Raw genomic sequence first — 20626 nt, 5'->3', positions numbered from 1 at the left:
CTTTTTTTAAAATGTTGATATAGCCACATATTTATCCATTCATGGTTCAGAAATAGGATTTGCTTCCCTATTTTTTATCTGTCAAAGTCAGTAGAAATCATAAGGTTTTTATGATACAGTAACCAACTTATTTCAACTGCTTGAAACAGTAGAAGTAAAATGTTTAGTTGTTTTGTGGCTTCCTACAGCTCCATGCATGAAACTCACCCAAGGAGTTTTTTGGCAGCTTTACCTCTATTGTTCTGTTTATCTAACATAGAAACGTTTACGTTAAAGTCAGTAAAATTATATCTACAAGTCTGATGAAGGTTTAAGCCATTGTTACAGTGACTGACTGAGCTGAAAGGAAAATACAGGACCTTTATAAGTGATCTAAACATACCAAACAGTAACTTTTATACAATTCTAATATGGAAAAAATACTGTGAAATACCGAATTATCATTCTTAGCATAATGACATTTATAGCAATGCAACAGATTTCCCCTTTCTTATTTTGTTTTTATTTTTCTTTACTAATTGCTATCATCAGTAGTTCCAACCTTGCCCAGTCATCCTTTCCTAATAAAGAATAAAGGTACACTGTAAATTCCTGACCAAGAGTACCAATGTCTGCAGCTCAGTTATGAAGACTATAGACTGGCATGGAACGTCAAATACTGGAAATAAGGAGTAAGGATGTGGACCATGCCATTTGAACAAAGATAATTAAAAGCCATGTGAAACCACTGTGGATAAGAGGATACTGGAAATTAAGAAAAAATCCTAGTGTAAAATTGCTTAATAAATGAACGTTTTCTTTTCAGTCTTTCCCAGGAAGTGTGAAGCAGTTACTTTGGCTATGTTTTATTCTTTCAGTCGTTATCCTCTTTCTTCTTTTCTTTTTGTTGAAAAAGAAAAAGAAAAATGTTTAAAATCTACTGATAGAAGCAGTTAAGTCAAAGTTCATGTTTAGAAAAAAAGGGCATGTGGAGGAGTGCCCAATTTTCATGGCTGTACAGGGTTTTCAGAAAATGTTGCACATGTGTGTGCTTATTTACTCTGTGCAAATGGGAAGGCAAATCTCCGAGGAATGCTGCAAGCAGCATTTCTGAAAACAAACAGAAACTCTTGGTAATGTGGGAGTCACCAGCCCTCTCCCAAGCTAATGAAAAAGCCAAGATTAGGATTAGATGCAAAAGAGAAATGCTCGAAATTGCTTTTCGCTGTACATGGAACAGGAAGGGCTGGAGTCAGAGCTGAGGATCCCTCCAAATGGCCAAGCACTGCAGCTATCAGGGTTCTTTCACCATTCTGCATATACGGGAGCCAGCTTTAGTCTTCATTGCAGTAATTTTTCTGCTACCATTTCCTGCACGCACACACACTTGCAGCTTATTCTCTTAACTTGTTCCTGGATTTTCTCCACTGTTCCTGCTCAGACAGCTCTTACATCCAGGAGTTCCTGCTTCGGAGTGCAAACCCAGCCCAAAGCACGTGGCTGCATGGAGCCACACTGCTAGCACTGAATGTTGCAGTGGATGGTGAGGGCTTTCTACACTGTAGCACTTTATGCTTATAAAGTGAATGGCATTACCCAAATCCTATAAATATTTATACCTGAGAGAATTTCTGGTACATCAGCTCTGTGTGCATCACCTCTCCCTAAGCTCTGCCCTTGGGCATCAGCCCTGTCTTTGGTTTCCTGCAGAGCAGCCAGAACTGGGATGATGCTATGTTTTGTGGAGTGCCATCTGCTGGAATTTTGTCCTCTTGCTGTTCAAATGATGAATGGTAGTCATGGGACAGGAGATGGACAAGGGGTGTTCTCACTGACACCTTACATGTGATCTGTCAGTACGGTGCAATCTACCCAAGGGCAGGGGCTGAGCTACCAAGATAATCAATGTTCCATAATTGCCTTCCAGCTCTCCTCTTTCCCACTACTTTGAGAGTGAACAAGGAGGAGACTGGGGCCTACATTTTACATTGTCTGATATAGCAAGCATTAGTTATGTTTGTGTTATAGGCTAGTCTGTAGTTTCACCAGAAATTTGTTTGACGTCTACAGTTCGTTTTTTCCTCTTTCATTCAGAGCTCTGATTTGAAGGGATTGAGTCTAATACCCATTCAATTTTTATGGAAACAGCTAACCCTCTTCTAATAAAGATGGTTTGTAGCTGCTGTGCCTGACTCCCTTCTCATGTGGGCTGTTTTGAAGCCAGTATTGCATTGTTGATCCCATCTGGGTTACCTGAAGCTGAAAACTATAACCAAGAGTATTCAGAACTGCTGTTCTTCCAGCACATTGCAATGGAAGTTGCTTACATGCAAAATTGTTTGGATATTGTAAAACATCTCATACCATCCATCACTTTATTTTGATAGCCCTAGTTTTAAATCCTGAGCTGCAACAGCCACAATTTCCATTATATAGCTCACACTGACCTGCCAACTGTGAAGCATTACCTTTTTTGTTTCATTACAAATGTGGAGTTAGATTTGTTTTTCTTCCAAAAGCTCAAAATGTAGGATCAGAATTATTTTTTTGTTTTATTTTTGTTTTTATTTTTATATTTATCTTAAATGCATAATCTTATGCTTTTCAGAATTAAAAACTATTCTGTGATTATTATAATTCTTGATTATCAGAATTATAATTCATCTTCTAATACACTGGATTGGGACAGAATTCATATACACCTGATGGGGGAGAATTTCATTTCTCTCTGATTTAGAACAATGTACTTTCCTCAGAAAAGTGCAGTAGTTTTTCTTGGGACTCAACATCTTTATTACATTTGATGCTAAACCAAGACTGAATTCAGATGCACTGGATTACCATATCAGATAGATGTGACCTCTGGAAAAATCAAGAATGATGCATGGAGAGCTGGCTGGTCATATTAGAATAGCATCTTTCATATCTCTTAACACATAAGTCGTAGGAAAAGTTAGGCAAAGAGTGCATACTTCCTTAAAATGGATTTTTTTTATTTCATTGGTCATTCAAAGCATGTACACTCAAAGCTGGATTTGTACATACCATCATGAGGCAAACTATTTCCACAGCTTCCTGTTGGGTTAACTAGATATTTTGGTTCTTGTTGATTCTTGCTTTCTCCTCTGAATTGAATCAATGCCCTGGGCCAGTTTTTCTCTGTGCTAGTTAGATTTTGTGGTAGTAAATATTTTTTCTAACTTACTAATCGCAGTAACGTAAAAACAGTAGAATTAGTCTGTTCTTGATCTGTGGCTGATAATATTTTGTCTGAGAAGATAAAATGTAACATTAAGAAGAAACTTTGTATATGTTAAACGAAAGCAAAAAATAAATACAAAATATTTAAACATTGCTGAAGCATGTGGAATGTGTATGATTTTACAGTTTTAGCAGAATTACACCACAGGAATACAGACAAATCCATTGCTACAGGGTAAAAACTGCAACTGTGGTAACATCACCAAAGAGGCAATGTGGTGGGTGGAAATGCATGGTTTATCCAGTGGTTGCTTGTTGTTTTTTCTCCACTATTTTGTTGCTAGAATAGTTACTGTCTTATTCACTTCCTCTTTGTAGACATGTCTATGGAGAGACTTGACAAGGTTGATGTTTGCACTGGGCAGCTTTGAAGTTCTCAACATACAAAAACTCCATAAGGAAGCATGTCCATGAAGTGTTATCCTCTCTATTGTTGCTCACACGGATGTTCCACAGCTAAATAAACACGTAAACTCATTTTCCTAACTGGGGGGTACTCTTAAAACAGACATTTGCATGGGAAAATATGTGGAGGAGCTACCAGACTCTTCCCTCATTATCTGACATTGGAACATTCATGTCTTGAACCAGGTACCAGTGGCACAAGTCAGTATTACAGCAATTGTAGCTTGTCTGAGGGCACAGTGCAAGGAAGAGGGTTGTCACATATGCATTCAAGAAGAAAGTTGCATGTAACATGATTTCTTTGAGTGCTGAGTCCTGACTGGAGCATCTCAATCCCATCTCCTGCTCAGGCTGAAGGCTGACTCCATGTTTATTCATGGAGCAGAAATGGCAGATACTGATGTGGCACTCATGATGCTGTGCTGCTAGTCAGGCACGTGTCCTGGTGAAATCCTGCATGGGATTGTGTATATAATAACTATCAGGTGTAAATTTGGGTACTCTTTAGATCTCATCAAACATAAACCAACAGAAGCATGCTGTTAATGGGGGGAAAAAACAAGGCACTTTGTGTGACCCTGAGAATGTTTCTTTTGCAGAGGCTGGGTCATCATGCTTGAATCCCCAGCCATGTATCTCAAGTGCACTTTTGTTGGTGCTGCAATGATAAAATATAAAAGAAGCACAAGACAGCTTCCAATAAAAGGTTATCACTGTAATTCAGAAAAGCTGTGTTTTGAGATTTAGAAATCTGTTTCTGAGGTCTACGAGCATTTCTGCCTTGAGCCTCTCTTTTCCTATCTGTCTTTTTATCTCAATCTCATAACTGTAGTTCAGGTTTAGTGCAAAGATGTTAACAGCACATGGAGGAATCAGTAAAATCTCTCACAGTTCTGACCACTTGTTGTTCTTAAGCTGTAAAATGCTGCCTGTATTAACTAAATGTCTGTCCTTTGATTTTCTTTGTGGAAGAATTTTCTTTTATAGGTTTAGCATAAATATAGGTATAAGAGTTTCTGGATATTGCAAGGGTCTACACCACAGATGAGACTCAACTTCTCCTGCTACTGCACATTATCATTTCTGTAAGTTTTTGTTTCCTGTGGTGAAAAGGCATAAGTCCCGTGGAACATTCTCTACCTGGTGGTCCATAGGACAGAGATTGTCCCCGTCCGCCCTTCTGGCCTTAGTAAGAATGACACACTTGACTGAGATTATGTGGGGCTGGACTCAGTGATCCATGTTGTCTCTTTCAGTGTTAAACTAAGTTTGCTAATATGGAGAGTTTTGGCTGTTGACATAATGCTTTGCTTTGGGAAGTCTTTGACTTATTGACAGGGAACTTTTGATAAATACAAATGCTGCATGTGATTCTTTTGTCCAGACTTCAAAAATATCCATATATATCCTCGGGATGTGGCAATTTGTCAACTGTATAAGTAATAGTAAAATATATGGAAGAATATCACCGTAGTTTCTCTAAATCTGCCTAAATCTTAAATAAACAAATAACTACCTGGTGTTAATGCATCACACATTTTCAGAAATCAAGCAATAAACAGTCAAGAAACAGAGTTAAGCTTGAAAACACAATTGCATGTGTTCTTACTATACAGCCTTTCTGTGTAGCATTATAAATAATTGCTTATTGCCAGTTAAATCTCATTTAATACAAAATGGAACTTCTTATGCACAGCGGCATAGAACAGTGTTTGCTGTGTTCCTGTGATTACACTGGTTTGTAGGAGTAAGACCTCATTTCAGCTCATTTTGATAAAGAAAGATGTTGTAGCCCAGTCATAATGGTAAAGCATCATCACATGCAGCTTAGGGAAGATTGCTGGATCTGCAGGTCAGAATTGTTTTGATTTATGACATTTTAAGATCCAGAGCTCATCTGAAAATATCTCTGAGTTTAAGAGAGATGTCTGCCAGTAACTTCCCCATTTTCTTCCTAATATGTCCCGACTTCGGTAAATTCCCAGAATAGGGTCCTCATTATATCAGTGCAGTTCCATGTTAGGAATGTGTTTCTTATGTCTGCTTTTTTCCTTTCATATGTTGCCAATTTTTTTTTCCTTCTAATAATTTGAAAAAGAAAGATAGACCGTTATTTACTTGGAAAAATAAAATGCCTTGAATAAGTACAGCTGCTTTGCTATAAATATACTGAGGTTTTAACCCAACTGTTTCATTAGGTTGGATTTGGAATAGCCTCGCTAGATAAAAGCCCAATGCCTAATATCCCTGAAGAAATTACGTTTTACGCATTTCAGCTCTTGTGAGCAGGAACAGTTTGTTATGAACTATATATATAAATTACAGCTATATCTATAAATTACAACTTAGGGCACACAGAAAATAGACATTGTTGGATGTAATCTGTGTAAACACAGATAAAAAATAGAAATGGGTCTGCAATAATGTGTTACGTCTACGTATCCCAGAGATCTGAGGGATTATGATCTCCTTAAATCTGAAATCTTGTAAGACTGTATGACATGCTTGTCACGTATAAGTCACTTTGCAATAATAAATGTTTCTGATACATTGTTTTTTTTTCCCCTTTGTCTAGGACATATGAAGTAATTTTTCGTAACAATATGTATGACTGAGAAGTCAGGCATTTGTAAGGGGTGCAAAAGCAAGAAATCATGAATAAAACAATTAATAAGTGCCATTTGTTGCTTTATAGCACAATGATAGGAAAACAAATTAAGACAAACAGTATAAGCTTTTAAATGTGTGTATTCATGTGGCAAAATGCTGTAGGAAAATGTAGCATAAAAATCCTATCTGTTCTATCTGCACGATTGTCAGCTTTGCTTTAGATAAATAATTACAGGTTGCAATGACAACAAAAAAACCCACCAACAACAAAAGTTTTATCTGAGAGATCTCTTGCTTCCTGTTTTAGAGAGTAAAGATAAGAGGGAATGAAAGCTTGTAGTTTTTGTCTTCTGCTGGGACACTGTCCAACACCAACAGTTGACCCACTCCCGTCAGACACAGCAGGTAAAATTTGACAGGTGCCAACATTTTGGGAATGAGGGATTTGGAGGGATATGAAAAGATTGAGACCCAGAGCAAAACTGTCGAGCTTTATTGCACATGCTGTCAGAATTATCCTCCAAATTTTATGGAGCAGATGTTGCCCATGGGATTATGACCTTTACCCTGATGCTCAGGTTTTCTCTGTTTACACCAGGGATAAGCTAAAATAAATACATTTACTTCAGATTGATTGCCTGAGGCCCAAATGGTCTAAAAATATTGGAGCTCAGTGCAGCATCTCAGCAGTGAGTGTATTTGAACAGAATCAGCATTATTTTTGTAGAACACCAAAATATTTTACATACTTAGGAGTAACCGAGTTTGTTATTAAAAGGCCATCCTCAGGTCTCCTCCAAACACCATAGCCTCACATAACAATTAAATTAAACCTTGAAATAATTTGTCTCCAGCTTTAAAAATAGAATTTGAGAAACTCTGAGGAAAAAGACGAAAAGAGAGAGAGAGAGAGAGAGAGAGAGAGAGAGAAGGTAGGAAGAAAGAAAGAAAAGAAAGAAAATAGGAAGGAAGGAAGGAAGGAAGGAAGGAAGGAAGGAAGGAAGGAAGGAAGGAAGGAAGAAAAAAGTTGAAAGAATGAAGAAGAAAGAATGAAAACGACATACTCCGCTTAGTAGCCCAGCATGGAGCAAAAAATTTGAGTGTCAGATACATACTGTCAGTAGTCACTGAGCTCTTGTAATCAAGTACTTGACACAGTAGAGACATCTCCACTCAATGCATTGTCATACTTCAAATATTTTCAATCATACCTTACCCTGCCCTTAAGAAACTCAAAAGCCTCAGAGGCTCTCAGCACCTTTGCATCTCAGCCTGTGGGCCCAGGGCATTGATTCCTAGAGAAGTCAGGCTTATATTTCTGAGAGGCTGACAGGATGCTCACTTGTCCACCTTCATAATTCATTCTTCCGAACACATCCAAGTCTCTTTGTTAGTTTTTTTTCACTATTGATTCCTCCTGGACCCTAAAGGCAAGACATTTGATGAGCACTTTTTTTATATTATCCTTGCTTGCAATCTCAGCAGCCGCCCTGCCTGCCAGCACCACTTTACAGAGCATCATGTGTTTCAGTAGCATGTTTCTGACACCTTGCTGTTGTTGGGCTGATGCATGAATGAAAAAAAAGTAAGAGAGGGAAAAAAAAGGACTGTGATGAAACATAGAGAGTCTGGTCAATCTGAAAGGAGGGTCCTTGGGCAAATTCCTATGCTACTAATGATCTTCAAGCTCACATACTCATTTTTGGAACCTCTTTTTTCAGAAATCTTGGCCATGGCTTTCATGGAGGCCAAATGCTGTTTTCTTCATCTGAAAGCAATGGAAGATTCAGAAACACAATTTTTTCAGTGCAGTAGCAGGTAAGATAAATTGATTGCCTGACACTTATTACATTCAGATTAGAGGAACAGTTTTGACTTGACTTCTATGTGCCTGAGTTTCAATCAAAAATAGAGAGATAATTATCTTTTACTATCCCATGTAAGTGGCTGAATGTGCACAATTGTTGAAATGAGTCTCAACTGCACAGAAGATAAAACACCACAGAAAGACCTGTGTGTATGGACAATAAATGCATTTGTAAGCAGCTGCTAGTCAGGGCACTAGCATCTCTACTTTCCTGTTCCAACCCATCAGTAACTTCACAAATGTGAAAAGAAGTTTGTGGTCTACTTGTGTGGTATTGTTATGCATTTTATTCACATTGCATTTCAAACAACTTTGAACATAAACATTTTTACATTTTTTACGTCAGTATTTTTCCTTGTGGTAAATTCTTAGACTCTGACATACTTTGAGATTGCCTTCAGCGATCTGTGCACATGTTTCTTATTAAGATCTTCCCCGTTACATCATTTATTATAACACTGTTTTGCCAAATGTTTGAATTAAGAAAGGCATGCCGTTTTGACGTTATTCGGGGATTCTTGCAAGGAAGAAGGTAAGATATAGATGACATTCTGTTTGGAGCTCATAAGCCCAGATGTTTCTGATTAGAGTTTTCAGCAGCTTATAAAACCAAATGGGATTTGATAGAAGCTAGCTATAAAGGAAGTTTTGCAGAACTTCTTAGAAAGATTTGAATCCTTAATTTGTGTGTATTCCCAACTGAAGTTTCATTGTGTAGGGAAATGAATATGGGGAGCTGTTGCATAACCAGCAAACTCTAATTCTGATTTCAGAGGAACATAATAAAGTGGAAATAAATTACATGGTAATAATTGTTTTGGACTGCAGGGCTAACGCAACTTCCAGAGAGAAAAACAAAAGCTCTGATTCACTGTGGTATTACTCCATTTTATACTGATTCTGTTGCATTCAAGGAAAAATATTTGAATAAGGGCAGAGATGACTCAGTTGCCCCCAGTGGTGGTTTGTTTCTTATTATATCAAAACACATACAAGAAACCTTTAAAAAATGAATGTACTTTACTCACTTGACATTTTCCAGTGATAAAGACACCATCCATTTGAACATATTTTCATCTTAATGTATAGTAGTAGATTGTTCCATTGCACCCATCAGCACAATGTCTGGATAACTGTTTTCCACAGTAAGGCAGGAAAATATTGCTACTCTAATATGGACTTAAGCAGGGAAATAATTAGAGACTCACTCAAATTCAATCAGGAAGAATAAGGCATAGATGGGAGTGAAAAACACGTTTGCTATTCCCCAGTTTAGAGCTTTATAGAAGATTTGCCTAGCTTCTTAAACATGACTTTCACCCATTTTCATGGGACAAGTGAACCCGTGCTTCTCCCTGTTCATCCAAGCACTTCATGAATATTCATTCATTTTAGCTTATACACTTTCCATAAGCCACCTGCTAGTTGTTTGCAGTGCCCATGGTGCAAAACTACTCATGATAGAAAGTTTAAACTTTATTTCATTGTTACTCATTTTGTGTACGTACAATAAGAGATAGTCAAAACAGATGAATAAAGATGAGAGATTAAACTTGTCAGTTTGCTTGCTTTGTGCAATGGCAAGTGTTTTCTCTGCCATCACCCTCCTGTCCTGTTAGTCAGACTCAGTGATTGATTAAAGACCGGGGCAGTGTGGGATCCCTCATTCTGGAAGCTCTACTGCTTGAAGCTGTGCTCTGTGCATGTCTACAACCATTATTTTGAACGTGATGTCACTGAATGCTTATCTCAGACAATTTTTTTATTACCATGTATATGTTCCAGCTTCCACATTCTTTATTTCCTTTTCCAAACAGAAGATTTTTCAGTCCCCATCTATCCCTATATGTCTACTGATTCCTTTCCAATACCAATTCCTAACTGACAGTCAACTGTGTTACGAACCCAATAAAAAAAAATCTAACTGTTCTACACTGATCTATTTACATCATTTTCTCTGCAGTTTTCCAGAGAACTATACCAAGGGCAGCATCCCAAGGTGCCACAGGATACTCTGTGCTTCATCAGCTCTGGAATACTCTATCCAGACAATCCCTGATAGGACCCTCAAAAGGAGAATATTGTAGATGAAAGACAGTGTTAAATGTCAGAAGAAGAAAGAAATATAAACTGATCACTGGGAGAAGCGATTAGGTCTCTCACTTTTCCATGGCTCATGTTTCCAATTAAAGCCTGTTGTTAACCTGTCGTATTGCCTGCTTTTTATGGAGAGTTTGGTTTTGGTATTGAAGATTAAACCTTTGCTGGTTTAAAAGGCTCAGAATTTTTGATCTGCTCACCCAATAGTAATTTGGAACATCAATTTATGGTTATTGGCTATCATTGCTCTAGAAACACTTTCACTTTTGTCATTATTTCCATTAAGATGAATACAACAGTAGCTCTAATAAATAAAAAATAAGGAAAAAAGAAAGAAAAGTTCAGATGCATATGCCTTCTAGAGTCTTATTGACTTTTTACCTAATCAGGTCCAGCTGTACCATTGACAAAATATCTGTGTGGTACGTGATATTGAGTGTTTCATCAAATTATTTAATTAAAAAAAAGACAAGGAAAAATAGAGAGAGAATTGTGGAAACTGCAGCGAACCTTTCCCTCAGGGAGACTCATGAAACGTCTTCCCTTGTGCCAGAAGCCTCTGAGCAAACTTAAGAAGGGAACTGTATTCACTGAGTGGTTGCCATGTCTGGGGAGCTGCTGGTCTGGCATAATGTTTGTGTTGATTTGCTTCTTCATTTGAGTCTAACCAAAATCAGATTTCTTGAAAAATAAATCTGTGAACTGGAAACTTGTTTTCTATCCAGACCTAATCATTTTTTTTTTTGTTTCTTGTTTGTTTTATTTGATTTTCTTGTTTGTTTAATTCAGGCTTTTTAGATCCTTAAATTGGATTAAGATTCCTCAGTAACACAGCTAGCCAAATATGAAGACATAACTAAGTGAATAATAGTGCCAAAATGAATAGCTATAATTTACAAGAGAAGCCAGTACTACAATTTAAAACTATGAAGCACATCAAAAATCCTAGTATTAAAAGTAATGATACTTTGGCAGATTTCTGAGTCTCTTTTTGCGCTTGTACATTTTCAGACTTTCTGATAACCCTGTAAGGAGTAGGAAATTTCCATTAAAAAAAAAAAAAAGCAACAATTCCTGAAGATTTAGGAAAAATGCCAAATGTTGTGAGGCTGTGATAAAAGCATGGGTGTTAGCAACATCAAGAGCAGGAATAGCTTTTTGCAAGCATTGCTAACACTGCTGTTCTCACAGAACCAATGGGATATATCTCAAGGAATAGCCTTCTTTCCTTGACTATGCTCACATGCTGTATTGACATTTCTAGCATTTCTTAATATACTTTGTGCACTCTGGGGTCTATTGAGTGTTTCTCAGATATCAGTGATTAGATGGAAGAAATAATACTGAAATCACAGCTGAGGACATGCTACACCCAATTTACATTTTGCCATCTGTATTTACAATGTGAATGTTTGATGCTTCAGAAAATATGGCACATAGTTCCATAGCACATGCCTGTTCTGGCTTTGCAGGAACTTCTATCAGTACAAATCTGATGAGCTGCCTGTTGATGAGCTGTCTCCTTTCAGTGTGATGTCTGCATCTGGTTAAGTCCTTGTCCTAGAGAAATGTCCCTATGCCCAGAACACAGTGCAGGTCTTCAAGGCTTTTCCACTGTCTTTCCCAGCCTTGACATTAAAAAGTATAACTATTAAATATATAAAGAGTATAATCATTCTGGATGATCAACTTGCCTTAATTTATTTGAGACTGAGGTCAACAAATGTTTTTCCAGAGTCGTAAGGCCTGCAGTTGGATGTTCACATAGGGAAGATATGCTGGTTGTCAGGAGCAACTTATTGCATGGTAGCACTTGTGACAATGAGAATCCATGGTCAGCAAAGACTCATCTATGAACAACCATTACCTGACCTTTCTTAGTGAGTCATACAGCAGCCAGATAGTGCATCACTGACTGCTTCTCCCTGCTGGTCCATTTTTGCTTCTGATTTCTGTATGGACACTTCTGAGAAGAGAAACTTGGCTCTCATTTAGATGCCCTTGCTTGGCTCTTCAAGCAATTCTCTTTTCTATTTACGTGTTTGTAGTTGGAGCCCGTCCTTTCTCCTCAATGCAGCTCAGGACGCGGTATATAGTATAACTAGTGAAAGTCATTTCATGGATAAAATGATAAGCCAGGCTCAGTTATGTGGGTCCTAGAATTCGATAGCTTTTTATTTATCTGTGGAGTTGAACATGAAACATATTGCTGTAGGTTGCAGAACTTTCTGCAATGGTCTACTTACACTTCCCATGTTCCAAAAATAAACTCCTTTGATCTTGGGATGATCTTGGCTCAAATACCTAAGTAAGAATCCTTATAGAAGCAACCTAATCCTTACATTCCAGCCTCATGCCAAAAACTCAGCTGAAATCAATGGGAAAAACTCATCCTGTTGATATCAGTGGAGGTATGTGGATCTATCTCAGAGACACAATTCTCATCCTAACCAGGCATGTTGGACTGTTATACTAAACCACTGATAAAATAAATGCAGGTGGTTTAAAATGTAGCACTAAAATATTGATTTTCAGTTTAATACCAAAAAATTACATTTTATATCTGAAGGTTTGCTTCATTACCTGGCCATTTTAGTGTTTGGCTTGATGTTAAGAACCATAATAGTGTAGACAATGAAGAGAATAAGATCTCTGAAAATTTATCATACTTTCAAATGCTTAAGTTTTCTTTTCCAAAAATAATTACTTGTGAAATTCATCCCTTGAAAATTATAGCACAGTTGAGAATTTCTTTGCTGAAATGTTAATATTCTTTAGCAAGTAGGCAATTGATATTCATTGGATCTCTCCAAGTAGGAATTTGTTTACTTTTAAAGTAATGTAGACATTAACAGCAATCTTAGATATGCAATCTGCAGGAACCTTTGTCTTCCACTGTCATGTTAATGCACAATTATTCACAGCCTCTTGCAGATTAAAATACTACTGGCTTCTGAAAACTTAAAAGCTAGTGAAAAAAATGTTGCTACACAGACTGAGGACTAAAGATTTTACATTGTCTTGTATTCTGTGTCAGGGTCATCTAACAATATGGACTTGTAGCATTAATGTTGAGGTTCAACAATATTTCACAAGAATTTATCTTTTTGAAAGCTTTCAGGTAAATCTAGGTGGAAGGGAGAGTCAGATAGTTGAGGCTCCTATTACAGAATCAAAGGACAAGTTGGACACCCAGTATGAAAAGTTTGTTAGGATGGATGCAAGTAAAAATAGAATGTAGTTAGTTTAATAGGTACTCAATAATAGAAACTTAATAATAGATGGTTTAAAAATCTCTCGATAAAGCCTGTTCCTGCACAGATATCTAGAAAAACATATGTATGTCATTCAAGACTTCTTTCATAGGTGATTAGTCTATTAGACTAATAAATAAATAGCAATGAGGAGGAAGATAGAAAAATATTGGCAGATTTAATGCATTTTTCCTTTTTCTTTTGAAGAGCACAAACTGCTGTTTTATGCTGATCTGAACTGGGAATCACAGAATCACAGAATTGTAGGGGCTGGAAGGACCTCTAGAGATCACTGAGTCCAACCCCCCGCTAAAGCAGGCTCTGTAAACCAGGTTGCAGGCAGGCATCCAAGAGGGTCTTGAAAGTCTCCATAGGAGACTCCACAGCCTCTCTGGGAAGGCTGTTCCAGTGCTCTGTCACCCTCACTGTGAAGAAGTTCTTATGCACTTTTGTGTAGAACCTCTTTTGCTTCTGTTTGTGGTCATTTCCCATTGTCATATCATCATGCATCACTGAAAAGAGTCTGGCCTCGTCCCTTTGCCTCCCACACCTTAGATACTTATAGACAAGAAAAGAAGATTGTTATGCTCATATTTCTCAGGAAAAAAAAAAAAAGTTATTATCTCTTGATCAGAGTGTGAAATGCTGGAATTTAGATTCTGAGATGCTCAGAGAACTGGTGGTAACTCATGAAAGACCCAGAGCAAGCTAGTAAGTACAATAATAAGGCAAGTCTAAAGTATAGGTCCTTTCTGGTCTGCATTCTGCTTTTCTCTTGCTTTCAAATTTGCACTGCTTTTCATTAAGTACCTACATTTTGCTTTTGCCATGCTGAGGTGCCTAAGCCCTTCACTAGTTCTGCACTTCAGTTCCTCTTCTCTTGTACTAGCACACTGTTGGCCAGAAATACCAAAAACATTTGTGGATCACCTGATTTTTATTGTGCCTCATTGTAGGCAGCTGATTAGTAGTTTTCAAATCAACTTCTGCAACTTAAAATTTTTGTTTGCTCTAAACCGGCTATAAGATGTGCCTTGAATGGCTATTTCATTCCTCCTTAATACAAATAATGGAAGACAGGAGATGACTTCTTTTCACCTACAAAGTTAATCTAGAAGGTTGACTTAGGCTGAATATTTAACTTTAGATGGCTAAACATAAAGTAAGTATCTTTTTTGGGGGGGAATCCTGGCCCTTAAAGACAGTATTTCTAATTGCTCAATAGTTATTTCTCTTCTGATTCAAGAAAAAGAGCTACTTCTTTGACATTATCAATTTTCCCTTTTCTCTGAAGCTAGTTCTAACTTAAGTTTTTATCTAAGCACTGATTTAATGCCCTAAATCTACAGATTATAACATACTTTGGATTCTTTTAAAGCTTTAGTCAAAGCAGTGGATTTTTATGTCTTGTTATCCTGGCCTTCGGATGCTCCTGATAATTTCTCTGGAAAAATAGATTGTACCAGATTTTGGCTGATTCTTTGCTCATCCAGATATGAGCAAGTTCTAATGATCCTAAATCCAATGTAAGTAGAAGCATCAGTTAACAGGAGGAGAAAAAAGAGAAGAAAAAAAAACTAATTTAATTATCCTATATATCTATAATGTTTGATATTTAGAATATGTAACTGATGGTGAAAAGTGAAATCACTTGTCATTTTATAGTTTCAGAAATCTTTAGATAGTTGTGAGCCATTTTCAATTTATGAAGAGACTGAATACAATCGCTAGCAACTCTAGTAGTGGATTTTCTGTCTCTATCTTCTTCCATCTGTCTTTCTTTCTATTCCTTCATAATGAACTAGCTGGCCATGGAAATTTGCAGCCAATTAGAAGAGCAAATTACTGCTCTCTGCTATTGGAAAGGCAAGATCAACATGCATGGCTGTCAATCAGTGTGTCGCAAGCACAGAAGCAGACAATGCATGTGCTTCCACCTACCCTGATAAGTTGCTAGGGATGATGAGTGGGAAATTAGAACACTATGTACTTTTTCAAAGAAAAAGGAAACTACGTGGTACTTATCTAAAATAACTAGACTTTTACTTCTTACATTTCTTTCTTGTTAGTGAAAATGAGAAGTAATAAATAAAGCAGACAGAGCTGATAGGTCTATTGATTGCTATGTACTTGAATACACAATGTCATGCATCTGAGAACAGGGAATCAGAGCAGAAAATGTTTTACATACTAAAAGATAATATATTATGAAGGTAAATGTGGTAAGAATTCTTAAATAAATAAAAGGTATTAATTCTATTTATCCTTACTGTTTTTAAGTGAATCAAAATTTAGAACTAATTTGCTATAACAACACAATAAAAATAAATGGAGACGATATTGGTCTACAGATATGGTTAAAAAATCAGGTATGGAGAACAGACAAAACTAAGGCATCTTAGGAGAACCCAAATCTCATGTTTGATTACTCGTTCTTTTCATATAAAAATATTATTATCATTGAAAGCTGGGACAGCTTATTTGCTCCAGCTTCAGAATGGCCCAACTTTTATGTTCCTGGAGTATAAAGAGATATACCATTGTTAAGACAAATGTAATCATCATCATATATGTGGTTACCATTCTGGACAGAAGCTGGATTACCTGAAATATTTCATCTTCTATATTGCAGTCAGAATCATTGATGGGAAACACTCAGGAGTTACTATTGCCCTCAGGGTATCATAGGAAGAACTGCTGAAAACACCTGTACAGTATGCTCTGTTATGCTTTGACATCTTCTACTCTGAACAAACTTACAAATTTCTCAAGGTCTGTCACTTTTTCTTGAAGACAGTGGCTGCTCAAGTGGCTGCAGACTAGAAGGGTGGAGGGATGTTCAGAGATACCTCTCTGAAAGAATTGTCTTATAACTAGCATACAGATTTGAGACAGAAATTGGATAGAGACCTTGTGAACAAAAATCTTTCTCACATTTGTGACCTTAAAATTTCTAGAGAATATATTTATGACTTCTCAATAACCAGTCATTTTTTCATTGTCCTAAATTTGAATGTTCTCATCTACTGATGGAAAATGCTGCTGTATTCATTCTCTCCAAGGATCTCAGTTTAGAGGAAGGCTGTGATTTCAGGATTTTTTTTCAAAAATCGTAATATCACAAATCATATTTTAACAATCTTCTATGTTAATGCTTATAAAGATGAAAGTATCCATGGCAATAAAAATAAAAGTGCAAGGGAAATTGGACTTCATTGCAAATGTAATTTTCACATCACAAGATGATCAGAGGGCTAGAGCACTTCCCCTATGAAGACAGGCTGGGGGAGCTATGCTTTTCAGCCTGGAGAAGAGAAAGCTGTAAGGAGACCTCACTGAAGCCTTCCAGTGTTTAAAAGGGGATTATAAAAAGGAGGGGAATCAACTTTTTACAAGGGCAGACAGTGATAGGACAAGGAGGAATGGTTTTAAGCTCAAGGAGGGGAGGTTTAGATTGGATGTCAGTTCTTCACAGAGAGAGTGGTGAGGTGCTGGATGTGAGAATCCTTCTTTGTTTTTTGGCTTAAAGCTTGCTTCCTGAGGTATTTCTTGTGATAAGACTGACTTGTCTAGAATATGAGTGATGGGTGTTGCTGTATGGCAATCAACATCAGTGTGTGGACAATTTTAGCTGTTTGCCTTTGGAAGATAGTGCTCAGGACAGTTTACTGGCGGAAGATCTAGCCTGTGACCAAATAACTCCTGTTTGCTATGAGAGACTGGGGGATAATACCATTGTATCCTGTGAAGGCAAGATACAAGTTGGTGTCTCCCTGCTCCCTCTTATCTGCTGGCAAGGCCAGGAAGATAGGAACAAAAGAGTTTCCTGCTGAGGTCCGAGAGCCAGAAGCTCCCACTCCAAGGAGAGCTGACTCAACTACTTTGGATTTGAGCTGACACTCCAAAGAGAGCTGACTCGACCACTTTGAAAGCATTGAAAAGGAGCCATCATCGCCATAGTCATTGTCGTCGTTGCCATCGTTGTCAACAGAACTACACTGCCCGACTACCCACCACTACTGAAGATCAAAGACTGAACTACGAGCCACGCTGGATCCATGGTGGTGACTATCTCCCTCTTGCTTCCTATAGAGACTCCTTGCTTCTTCTTTTCTGTCTTTTCTATCGCCCTCCTTCCCTTCCCCATTACCCTAATTCATAATAGTGTCCGTCCTCCCCTTCCCCATCACCCTAATCAAGACTTATAATAAACTGGTTGAACCAACATTTGAACTGTTGTTTCTTAATCTCACGCTGGCTGTATAATATTAAAAGAACCTCCTCTCCCTCCTATAAATCGGAGCAAGACACTGGAACAAGCTACCCAGAGAGGCTGTGGATGCTCCATCCCTGGACGTGCTCAAGACCGGGTTGGATGGGGCCCTGGGCAGCCTGGACTAGTAGCAGATCTGGAGGTTGGCGACCCTGCCTGTGGCATAGGCACTGGTAGTTAATGATCCATGGGGTCCCTTCCAACCCAAACCTTTCTATGAATTGTTTTCTGTATATATTCTGAATAATAAATACTTTCCTGGAACGATCAAAAGACTTGGAAAACTAATTTTGTCATTGCAAGTCTGGAACACTTAAGTGATTTGTTTAATTTTTGTCTTTGTCCACTATGAATCACAGGTATTAAAGTTGAACAAAAGCAAATAAAATAATCTGCTTCATCTCAAGTCACGTCAGGATTGTTTCCAGCTGTGTTTTCTTCCATATTTTTTCTACTGTGCTTATACTTATCCCTAGAGCTGTGGATTCTATTATTTCCATTTAAAAACTATTCCAGGGGCATTATTATTCTTAAGACATTCTTTTCCTTGAATTCAGCCTAAACTGTTCTGTTTCTATCGTCTTGTCACTCTGTGACTTGTCTCTCTCTTTGATATTTGTTCATTTCAACTTTTGAGAGATAGCTATGTCTTCTCTTCTTGGTTTTCACTTAGCATACATGAATGGGATATAAAGTGTCTCAGTTCAGCTGGAGCTAGGAGACCTCTGATACTTCTAGTGGGAGATAATTTAACACTTTAATTAATGTGATATTATTAGTGCTTTTAGCCAATGAAGCTACAATGCAATGGCACTTTATGGATATTATGGATACTTAAGGAATATTTCATCTTATTATTTTTCTTGCATAGTGCTTTCTCTTGAGAAGAATACTTTTGCTCAAAGATTTTGCTTGAAACTTTTATACACATAAACATTTTAAACAATATTCAGAGGCTGCCTTTCATTGTCTATGTCAAATCTTTCAGTGTTTTTGCAGTGTTCTTTTTCATACAACTTTGTGCAATTTTTTTATATTATCATACTAAACTTCAAAATGTTTTTCTCTGTGAGAATTTAAAGATTATAAGGTTAGAAGCTTCCACTGATGGGAGAGATGCTGAGACAACATCCAAGCCAGAATTTGCCCATCAGCAAGTTTTGAGCCTGAGTCCTGCAGGCTCATGAGAAGGGACTTTCCAGCAGTGCAGAACATGTGTGCAAGTTATTACATTATCCTTGCAAGCATGGTAGATACAACCAGTTCCAGCTGTGGAAAGGAAATTTGGGGAACACAGTTGGATCAGGCTGGCAATGACTACTGTCTAGATAAAGTCTATTTTACTTAGGTGCTTCTGTAAGTCATGAGTAGGTAATTCTTTGCACCTTAATGTGCTCAAATACCTCTGTAACTCACCTTTTTTGTTCAGCTCTTCCTTTAGGATAATGCAAAAAATAACCGTGTCAGTGGACACTACTTGAAAACTGCTAGCAGGAAATGATAAAGGCCGGCAGGTATCAGAACTACCTTACAGCATCAAAATGTTACTGCCACAAAACTGGGTAAGCAGTTCCCACTGAGAGAAACTTCCATAGACATGTTACAGTTTCTAAATCTTATTCCTAGTGCAATCTGCTCTGTACAGAACAGGGCTAATTAACTTGCTATTATTAACAATAATTATTATTATGGAATGTAGTGTTAAGCAAGAATCAGTTTACTTTCTTGTTGGAAGGGTTATACTGCTGACATTTTTAATTCAGAGCCTTTTCATCTTGTTACTTGCTTTTCATTTCCTGCATGCAGTTTGACATGCTAAGATCAGCACTTCTAACACCATAGGAGCACTCTGAGAATATTGAAAATCCTTTGTTTTGCCATGCAGTCCTGACTCCATAGGTGTACATTGCCCCATAGTTACCGCCAGGAGTGTGTTACTGCTCAATTCTAGTACAAAACATAATGTTAAATCTTCCTTAAAATTATTATGAAGAATAGTTGTTTTTCACAGGCAGTGAAAAACTTCAGTTAAGTAGTTTCTGTTTTATATTCATGCCAGATGGGATATGAAATCCTGTTGGGTGACAGTACTTTATTAGTAAAAGAGAATAGACAAAGCGTATGTAAACAGGGTTGGTGTCTGAAGGTATTGCAAGGCTTCACAGAATGTATGTAGGTTGAGTTGTTGATCAGGGATACAATGATATCAAGTGAAAGATATCCAATAGAAACTTTCTTAATGATAACAGCAGAAAGAACAGATAAATTTAGCTAAGTACATTCAGGCACTAAAGAGACAGGAAGAACTGCCCAGAAAATGAAAAACTTGTGGATTGAAGAGGAGTCAGGTTTCACCTGGGGTCAGTATAGTTACTTGTAATGAACGTCCAGGGGCTGAATGTGGGGCTAGACAGTTCCACGCATTTGATTTCCATTTGATCTGCTTCCAATAGCATCAGTTTCTGATATGAATTCATGCCCTACATTCTCCATCTCAGTTCAATTGGAGGACAAGGGACTGGGTGGTTCTAGGGCATATGGAGCAAGTTATACTTTTCCTGTAGGTTTCAGAACTGCACCACTACTGGCTTATGGTGTATTTTCTCCTATTCTCTCTCATTCCTGTTCCCAATGTCTGTTATGTGGTGGCACGGCCCTGTATGTACAGGTTGATTGATCAGCCCTTGTCAATTTTCAAGCTAGAAGGTTTAATATGAGTATTTGTTTGTAGGTCAAATTGGAGAGGGCTGTATCTATTAGAAGATAAATCACATTCCTCTAAGAAACCTTTAGAAAACAGTTTTTAAATCTTTGTGGCAATGAGTCATAGAATCATAGAATGGCCTGGGTTGAAAAGGACCACAATGATCATCTAGT

General features: G+C 37.5%; 1 pseudogene; it reads right to left on the bottom strand.

The window, feature by feature from the left end:
- The window catches only part of LOC104917526, a 41732-nt pseudogene that overhangs the window by 20658 nt on the left and 448 nt on the right, over positions 1-20626 (bottom strand).

Source organism: Meleagris gallopavo, chromosome 1, assembly GCF_000146605.3.
Source record: "Meleagris gallopavo isolate NT-WF06-2002-E0010 breed Aviagen turkey brand Nicholas breeding stock chromosome 1, Turkey_5.1, whole genome shotgun sequence".
Lineage (NCBI taxonomy): Eukaryota > Metazoa > Chordata > Aves > Galliformes > Phasianidae > Meleagris > Meleagris gallopavo.
This window is presented reverse-complemented; position numbering and strand designations above follow the sequence as displayed.